General features: G+C 37.2%; 1 non-coding gene across 1 annotated transcript; it reads left to right on the top strand.

Annotated features, from left to right (window-relative positions):
* The first annotated feature begins 2,592 nt into the window (after positions 1–2,592).
* On the top strand, positions 2,593–2,700 carry LOC112752641 (small nucleolar RNA R71). The gene has a single exon (XR_003177067.1). It is a non-coding gene; the product is annotated as a small nucleolar RNA R71 (small nucleolar RNA).
* Positions 2,701–10,418: the final 7,718 nt, after the last annotated feature.

A 10,418-nucleotide genomic window follows, 5' to 3' on the forward strand; every position in this document is an offset into this window, starting at 1 on the left:
TAGGTGCCATAAATGGTTATGAAAAAATAAAAAATCAATGCTTTTACCACACCAAACTTAAAAGGTTTGCTCATCCTCGAGCAAAGAAGAAAGAAAGTAGTAGAAGAAGAAGAAAATGGAGGAGATGGAGGGAGATATATGGTTCGGCCAAGGGGTAGAAGTAGTGGTTGTAATGTGTGAAAATGAAGGAGTGGTGAGGGGTTTATATAGGGGTGGGAGGAGGGTTAGGTTTCGTGTATTAGGGTTAGGTTTGGGAGGGAAAGGATTTTGAATTTGGAGGTAGGTGGGGTTTTTGGAAAGGATTTTGAATTTGAAGGTAGATGGGGTTTTGGGGGAGAGTGAATGCGGTGATTGGTGAAGGGTATTTGGGGAAGAGATATGGAGGTGATTGGTGAAGGGTATTTGGGAAAGAGTGTTATGAAAAAGTGTGAAGAAGAAAGAGAGAAAGGTGGGGTAGGTGGGGATCCTGTGGGGTCCACAGATCCTGAGGGGTCAAAGACTTATCATCCCTGCTCCATTTAGGTGTGTAAACGCCCTTAGAGTGCAATCCTGGCATTTAACGCCAGACTGTTGCTTGTTTCTGGCGTTAAACGCCAAGCTGTAGCCTGTTTCTGGCGTTAAACGCCAGACTGTAGCTTGTTTCTGGCGTTTAACGCCAGCTTGATACTTCTTTCTGGCATTAAACACCAGTTTGATGCTTTTTACTGGCGTTTAAACACCAGTGAGCTTATCCTCCAGGGTGTGCTGTTTTTAATGCTGTTTTTTATTCTGTTTTTGATTTTTCAGTTATTTTTGTGACTTCACATGATCATCAACCTATAGAAAACATAAAATAACAATGGAAAATAAATAGATATAATTAAATAACATTGGGTTGCCTCCCAATAAACGTTTCTTTAATGTTAATAGCTTGACAGTGAGCTCACATATAGCCTCACATATAATCAGAGCAGGGTTGGGGCCTCTCAACACCAAACTTAGAGTTTGGTTGTGGCCTCCCAATACCAAACTTAGAGTTTGAATGTGGGGGTTTTGTTTGACTCTGTATTGAGAGAAGTTTTTCATGCTTCCTCTTCGTGGTTACAGAAGGAAAACCTTGAGTCTTGAATACAAGGTAGTCCTCATTCAACTTAAGGACCAACTCTCCTCTGTCAACATCAACCACAGCTTTTGCTGTGGCTAGGAAGGGTCTGCCAAGGATGATGGATTCATCCTCATCCTTCCCAGTGTCTAGGATTTTGAAATCAGCAGGGATGTAAAGGCCTTTAACCTTCACTAGCACATCCTCTACTAGTCCATAAGCCTGTTTCATTGATTTGTCTGCCATCTCTAATGAGATTCTTGCAGCTTGTACCTCAAAGATTCCCAATTTCTCCATTACAAGGAGTGGCATGAGGTTTATCTCTGACCCCAGGTCACATAGAGCCTTCTCAATGGTCATGGTGCCTATGATACAAGGTATGAAGAATTTTCCGGGATCCGGTTTCTTCTGAGGTAATGTCTGCCTCATTAATGCATTCAATTCATTGGTGAACAAGGGGGTTCATCCTCCCAAGTCTTAGTACCAAATAACTTGGCATTCAGCTTCATGATTGCTCCTAGATATTTAGCAACTTGCTCTTCAGTGATGTCTTCATCCTTTTCAGAGGAAGAATATTCATCAGAGCTCATGAATGGCAGAAGGAAGTTCAATGGAATCTCTATGGTCTCTGTATGAGCCTCAGATTCCTTTGGTTCCTCAAAGGGAAACTCCTTTCTGTCCAGAGGACGTCCCATGAGGCTTTTCTCACTGGGACTCACGTCCTCCTCACTCTCTCCAGGTTCGGCCATGTTGGTCATGGTTATGGCCTTGCACTTTCTCTTAGGATTTTCTTCTGTATTGCTTGGGAGAGTACTGGGAGGAGTTTTAGTAATCTTCTTACTCAGCTGACCTACCTGTACCTCCAAATTTCTAATGGAGGACCTTGTTTCATTCATGAAACTTAGTGTGGTCTTGGATAGATCAGAGACTATGGTTGCCAGGCCAGAATGGCTCTGTTCAGAATTCTCTGTCTGTTGCTGAGAAGATGATGGAAAAGGCTTGCTATTGCTAAACCTGTTTCTTCTACCGTTATTATTGAAGCCTTGTTGAGGCTTCTGTTGGTCCTTCCATGAGAAATTTGGATGATTTCTCCATGAAGGATTATAGGTGTTTCCATAGGGTTCTCCCATGTAATTCACCTCTACCATTGCAGGATTCTTAGGATCATAAGCTTCTTCTTCAGAAGATGCTTCTTTAGTACTGTTGGATGCAGCTTGCAATCCATTCAGACTCTAAGAAATCATATTAAATTGTTGAGTTAATATTTTGTTCTGAGCCAATATGGCATTCAGAGTATCAATTTCAAGAACTCCCTTTTTCTGAGGCGTCCCATTATTCACAGAACTCCTCTCAGAGGTGTACATGAACTAGTTATTTGCAACCATTTCAATGAGTTCCTGTGCTTTTGCAGGGGTTTTCAGATGAAGAGATCCTCCTGCAGAATGGTCCAATGACATTTTTGACAACTCAGACAGACCATCATAGAATATACATATGATGCTCCATTCTGGAAGCATGTCAGTAGGACACCTTTTGATCAATTGCTTATATCTTTCCTAAGCTTCATAGAGGGACTCACCTTCCTTCTGTCTGAAGGTTTAGATTTCCGCTCTAAGCTTGCTCATCTTTTGAGGTGGAAAGAATTTTGCTAGGAAAGCACTGACCAGCTTTTCCCAAGAGTTCAGGCTTTCCTTAGGTTGTGAATCCAACCATGTTCTAGCTCTGTCTCTTACAGCAAAAGGGAAAAGCATAAGCCTATAGACCTCGGGATCAACTCCATTGGTCTTGACAGTGTCACAGATTTTTAAGATTTCAGCTAAGAACTTATGAGGATCTTCCAATGGATGTCCATGAAACTTACAATTTTGTTGCATTAGAGAAACTAATTGAGGCTTAAGCTCAAAGTTGTTTGCTCCAATGGCAGGAATTGAGATGCTTCTTCCATAGAAGTTAGAAGAGGGTGCAATAAAGTCACCAAGCATCTTCCTTGCATCTCCACCATTATTATTGGGTTCCGCTATGTCTCCTTCTTTTTCGAAAATTTCTGTCAGGTCCTCTCCAAAGGGTTGTGCCTTAGCTTCTCTTAGTTTCCTCTTAAGAGTCCTTTCAGGTTCAGGATCAGCTTCAATAAGAATGTCTTTATCCCTGTTCCTGCTCATATGAAAAAGAAGAGAATAGAAAAGAAGAGGAATCCTCTATGTCACAGTATAGAGATTCCTTTATGTGAGTAGAAGAAGAGAAGAATAGAAGAGGGAGAAGAGAAAAATTCGAAAACTAAATTAAAATAAAAGGAAAATATTTTTATTTTTATTTTAATTATTGGTTAGTATTCGAATTTTAAGAGAAGAAATAAAATAAAATTTGAAAATTAAATAAATTAATTAATTGAAAGGATTTTTGAAAAAGTGGTTAGTGATTTTCGAAAATTAGAGAGAAAAAGGTAGTTAGATGGTTTTGAAAAAGATAAGAAATTTAAAAATCAAACAAAAAGTTAAGTAGTTAATTGAAAAAATTTGAAAATCAAATTTAAAAAGATAGGAAGTTAGAAAAGATAAGAGGTTAGGAAAGATTTTGAAATTAAGTTTTGAAAAAGATATGATTGAAATTTATTTTGAAAAAGATTTGAAAAAGAAATTTAAAAAGATTTTATTTTTAAAATTAAAGTTAATTACTTGACTAACAAGAAACAAAAAGATATGATTCTAAAATTTAAAGATTGATCATTTCTTACTAGGCAAGTAACAAACTTAAAATTTTTGAATCAATCACATTAATTGTTAGCATAAATTTCGAAAATATGAAATAAAAATAAGAAAAAGATTTTGAAAATCAATTTTTAAAAGTTTCGAAAATATATAAAGATAAATGGATTTGATTTTTGAAAAAGATTGGAAAAGATAGAATTTTGAAATTGAAATTGATGAGTAAAAAAAGGAAAGATATATTTTTTTTATTTTTGGATTTTTAGTAAAGAGAAAGAAAAACACCAAATTGAAACAAAGCATAGAAATTATGAATCAAAACAACTAATGCATGCAAGAACACTTTGAAGATCAAGATGAACATCAAGACTTATTTTTGAAAATTTTTAAGAAAAGAAAAACATGCAAGACACCAAACTTAAAAATTTTTACTCTATAGGCACTAATAATTCAAAAATGCATATGAAAAACAAGAAAAGACCCAAAACAAGAAGAATTAAAGATCAAACAAGGAAAATCATCAAGAACAACTTGAAGATCATGAAGAACATCATGCATGAGTTTTCGAAAACTTTAAGAAAAATTAAAAAGATGCAATTGACACCAAACTTACAATTTGACACTAGACTCAAACAAGAAACATAAAATTATTTTTGGTTTTATGATTTTATAAAAAATTTTTGTAATTTTTTTTTTGAAAATTAAAAGAATAAAAATAAAAAGCTTAAAATTAAAATAAAATTACCTAATCTGAGCAACAAGATGAACCGTCAGTTGTCCAAACTCGAACAATCCTCGACAACGGTGCCAAAAACTTGGTGCACGAAATTGTGATCTCAATGGCGCCAACAACTTGGTACGCACAATTGTAATCTCAACTCTTTTTCACAACTTCGCACAACTGACCAGCAAGTGCACTGGGTCGTCCAAGTAATAAACCTTACGTGAGTAAGGGTCGATCCCACGGAGATTGTCGGCTTGAAGCAAGCTATGGTCATCTTGTAAATCTCAGTCAGGCAGATTCAAATGATTATGGGATTTTTGATAATTAAAATATAAATAAAACATAAAATAAGATAGAGATACTTATGTAATTTATTGGTAGGATTTCAGATAAGCGTATGGAGATGCTTTGTTCCTTCTGAACCTCTGCTTTCCTATTGCTTTCATCCAATCATTCATACTCCTTTCCATGACAAGCTGTATGTTGGGCATCACCGTTGTCAATGGCTACTTCCGGTCCTCTCAGTGAAAATGGTCCAAATGCGCTGTCACCGCACGGCTAATCATCTGTCGGTTCTCGATCATGTTGGAATAGGATTCATTGATCCTTTTGCGTTTGTCACTACACCCAACACTCGCGAGTTTGAAGCTCGTCACAGTCATCCCTTCCCAGATCCTACTCGGAATACCACAGACAAGGTTTAGACTTTTCGGATCTCAGGAATGGCCGCCAATAATTCTAGCTTATACCACGAAGACTCCGATCTTTCGGAATGGAGGCTAAGAGATAAACGCTCAATCCAAGGTAGAACGGAAGTGGTTGTCAGGCACGCGTTCATAGGTTGAGAATAGTGATGAGTGTCACGGATCATCATATTCATCAAGTTGAGGTGCAAACGAATATCTTAGAATAGGAATAAGCTTGAATTGAATAAGAAAACAATAGTACATTGCATTAATTCATGTGGAACAGCAGAGCTCCACACCTTAATCTATGGTGTGTAGAAACTCCACCGTTGAAAATACATAAGTGATAATGGTGTTCATTGGCTTTGGCCCCAAAGGGGGAACTGGAATGACCAAGACTTCGGTCTAAGGACTAAACGTCCAAAGATGTAAAATAAGTCTCTAAAAGTAGTTTTTATACTAAACTAGTAGCTAGGGTTACAGAAAATAAGTAAATGATGCAGAAATCCACTTTCGGGGCCCACTTGGTGTGTGCTTGGGCTGAGCATTGAGTTTTACATGTGTAGAGACCTCTCTTAGAGTTAAACACCAGGTTGTAGCCTATTTGTGGCGTTTAACTCTGGTTTGTAACCTGTTTCTGGCGTTTAACTTCAGAATAGGGCAGAAAGTTGGCGTTTGAACGCCAGTTTGCGGCGTCAAAACTTGGGCAAAGTATGAACTATTATATATTGCTAGAAAGCCCTGGATGTCTACTTTCCAACACAATTTAGAGCGTGCTAATTAGGTTTCTGTAGCTTTCAAAAATCCACTTCGAGTGTAGGGAGGTCAGAATCCAACAACATCTGCAGTCCTTTTTCAGCCTCTGAATCAGATTTTTGCTCAGGTCCCTCAATTTCAGCCAGAAAATACCTGAAATCATAGAAAAACACACAAACTCATAGTAAAGTCCAGAAATGTGAATTTTGCATAAAAACTAATAAAAACATAGTAAAAACTAATTAAATTATACTAAAAACCACCTAAAAACAATGCCAAAAAGCGTATAAATTATCCGCTCATCAACGTCCCTGGTGTTTTGGCCCATCGACGCGTATGCGTCACTTGCGCATACGCGTCCCTTACAGCGTTCACAAAACGAACGTAGCGTTCATGCAACGAACGCTCCTCACGCGTACGCGCCCTTTGCGCGTGCGCATGGATGATGAAACTTCACTTCTGCGCCTTGGCATCACGTACGCGTCTGCGCCAATCTCCCATAATATCACATCGATGTGTTCGTGCCATGCACGTGTGCGCGTCGGTGACCAATCTCAAATTCACTTTCTGAAAGTATCGCAAGCGTTCACTCAAAATGAACGTAGCGTTCATTGTTGGTGAACGTTGATCTGCAATCCGTATGTGCGCGCCAAGAGTTTTTCCTTGTTTAAATCATGGGCCATGCTTTTAAAAGCGTGGCCTAAGGGTCCAAAGTGTGCCCAAACTCTAGAATTTGTCCCAGAATTCCTCTTTTCTCCTTTTTAACTTATTTTGTGCTTTTTTTGCTTCTTTTCCCACTTATTTCCTACAAAGTTTATAGAATCAAAAGATCAAAGCAATATACTATTTAAGCACAAAAATATTCGATATTTAAGCATAAATCATCAATTTCTTATATGAAAAAGCATAGAAAAATATGACATGATGACATGTCATCACAGCACCAGACTTAAACCTTGCTTGTCCCCAAGCAAGAAAAGAATCATGCAATAAAGATTGACAATCCAAGGTAAGAAGAATAGCAACTTGATGTTCATGGTTGGCTAGTTTTCTATGCATGATACAATCACAAAAGAAATGTAAATGATTGATGCTTCTATCTAGCTCATTTTATGAAATCCTTTCCTTATATTTCTTCCTTGAAACAAGCTTTTCATTTTCTTATTAGCTTCTCCTTTTGGGTGTTTTTCCCCATGAGTTGATAACAAAGCTACGACTCTAAATGCTTTGTTTTCAAGTATTACCACTTGATACATAAGCACCACAAGCATTTAATTAGAGGACTTCATTAAGCTCCTTTGTTTCTTTTTTTGACTCTCTAATCATTGATGCTCAGAGCCTTGAGCTTTGAGGGAGTGCTTTTGCACTTGAGCCTAGCCTTGACTCTAAGTGTTTTGTTTTCAAGCTTTTTTCCTGATACATAAATACCACAAGTACTTAACAATTGAATTGTTATTGGTACTTAGAGCCTTCAGCTTTCTCATTCTTTCCCTTTTGCTTTTCTTGCCTTAACTATATTTGCTTTTCAAGGTTTCCATGACTTCAAAAATTTCATAAAATGTCCTAGATGAAAACTTCAATTAAATAAAATCTAAAGCAATTGAGCAACAGTTAATCATTCTAGCCTTCCAATACTTGTATGCACATGCTAAGCTCTTCTTTAATTCCTTGTTTGTTTATGATTATGATACTTTATTGCTTTTGAACTCACAGAATTCAAGTTGGCAGTCATAACGTCATAGCAAGATGTTACAAATCAAAATTCAAGCTATGGTTATTCATACCTCACATGCATACAGAAAAGATAAAGACAATCATGCAATTTATAGTGCTGGAAGTAGTAGGAGGAGAAAGGAGCATTACCACCTTGTAGTTCATCTTCCTTGTTGTTGTCCTTTTCCTCCTATTCTTCCCCTTCCCATACCAATCTTGGAATGCTTGCTCATCCTCAAGCAAAAATTAGAATAGTGGTGATGGGGCTAAGATGAATCATGAGTGTCTTACACAAAGAAATGTTAGTAGTACATGTGTTTAAGCAAGCAAAATTAAGAATAACCATCAAGGCACAGGAAACAGAGACATTGTGATTGAAGACATAAGAGGCTGCGCATGATACATTTCTTAAAAATATAAATGGCACACTGATAAACCCCGAATTTGTGGTTTACCTTGTGCTTAATTTGGGGGATTTTATCAACTTTTCTCACAATTATTCAATGAAATAGCATGGTTTTGTAATTCTTCCTTGACTTGTGCATAAATGTAAAAACATGCTTTTTAGGCCCTAAAATTGGTGAATTTAACTCACTTTAATTCCATTCGATGCCTTGATATGTTTGTTGAGTTATTTCAGGTTCATAAGGCAAGTATTGGATGGAAGAAGTGAGGAGAAAAGCATGCAAAATGGGAGAACTCATGAAGAAATGAAGGAACCGTAAAGCTGTCAAGCCTGACCTCCTGCCACTCAAATGACCATAACTTGAGCTACAGAGGTCCAAATGAGGCGGTTCCAGTTGCGTTGGAAAGCTAACATCCGGGGCTTCGAAATGATATAAAATTTGTTATATGTTGCCTGACGCATAGGGGCGCGCACGCGCACTTTGCACGCGCGTGCCGATGCTGTCCGTGGCCCACTTTAATGAAATCGCCCCCAGCGATTTTGCAGCTCATTTTGGGCCCAATCCAACCCATTTCTGATGCTATTGAACCCAAGGATTGAAGGGGGAATGAAGCAAGTAGTCATAGTTTTAGTTTTCATCATGTTTTAGGATAGAATTCTAGAGAGAGAAGCTCTCTCTTCTCTCTAGAATTTAGGGTAGTTTAGGTTTAATTTTCTTGAATCTCACTTTTAATTCTTGTTTTGATTTAGTTTTCTTTTTAATTTCTTGTTGTTACATCTTAATCTTCTTAGTTTCTCTTGTTCATTTCCTTTATTTTGTTACTTTTATGTTGATGAACCCTTGTTGGATTTCCATTTTCTTTTTATGCAATTTAATTTTTGATGTTTCTTTATTGTTGGTTTGAGTTGTTGATCTTGTTTCCTTGCAATTTGTAGTTGGTAGATTTATATTTCTTGCACATTTTACTATGCTTTCCATGTATGCCTTCCAAGTGTTTGATAAAATTCTTGGAAGGATGTTAGAGTAGATTTTGAGCATTCTTGGCTTGGAAAGAGTAATTGGGCAATCTTGAGTCATGAAAACCCAACTTATGTTGGTGATCTAGAGTTGTTAGCTAATATTGTTTCCATTGACGCTAATCTTTTGCTAATTTAATTAGTGAGTTAATTAGGACTTATGGAATATTGTTTCCATTGACGCTAATCTTTTGCTAGTTTAATTAGTAAGTTGGTTAGGACTTTTGGATTGAGATTAGCTAGTCTCGTTAGACTTTCTCCCTATTTGTTGGAGTTGACGTAATGAGATAAATTCTTGTTTATATTTGTAACATGATTGATTAATCTTGTTTGACTTTCTCCCTATTTGTTGGAGTTGACTAAATAAGATGAATTAATCATTGCATGACTAGGATAGAAAGCCTATGATCTCAATTCTTGCCATGAATGTCTCTCTTTATTACTTGCTTTCTTTAATTGCTCTCTTTACTTTTCTTGCACATTTATTTTCTTGCCCTCTTATCAACAAAATCCCTTGATCCCCGTAGCCAATAATTGAGCACTTCATTGCAATTCCTTGTGAGATGACCCGGAGTCCAAATACTCCGGTTAATTTTTATTTGAGGTTTGCACTTGTGACAACCAAAATTTTTGTATGAAAGGATTCTTGATTGGTTTGGAAACTATACTTCACAACGAGACTTCATTAGATAAATTCTAAACTGTCAAGAGTTCTCTTCTATTAAAATGGCGCCGTTGTCGGGGAGTTGCAATGGTGTTATGTTATTGGCTATTGTATATATGTTAATATGCTTCTTTGCTAGTTTTTGCTTGTTTTAGGAGTTAGTTTTTATTAGTTCTTATTAGTATTTGTTTTATTTTCTCTTGCTACTATGAATTCTCATCACTTTGGCTATGAGTTTGGTTCAAATTATGTTGTAGGAAATGGGAGCTACAATGAGGATGTGCATTAAGGATGGAACAATCAAAGATGGGAGGAGCCTCAAGGGATTGATCAACCTTCTTGGCAACAACCCCCTCTGGATTCTTATGGGTATAACTCTCATCCTAATGCATATCAATCTAATGGATGTGGTGACCCTTATTGTGATTGTCAACAACCACCACCACATGCCTATGAACCACCCCCTCAACATGACTTTGAACCACCTTACTCACAAGCCCATTTTCACCAACCACCTCCATATGACCCTAATCCTTATCCACCATATCAACCACCTTATGAACCATATGAACCATACATAGAACCACCACAATTCCAAAATAACTACTCTCAAGAACCACCTCAATATACACCTCCACACCCTTACCAAGGTGAACCAACTTCCAATCA

Source organism: Arachis hypogaea, chromosome 15 (genome assembly GCF_003086295.3).
Source record: "Arachis hypogaea cultivar Tifrunner chromosome 15, arahy.Tifrunner.gnm2.J5K5, whole genome shotgun sequence".
In the NCBI taxonomy this organism is placed as follows: Eukaryota; Viridiplantae; Streptophyta; class Magnoliopsida; order Fabales; family Fabaceae; genus Arachis; species Arachis hypogaea.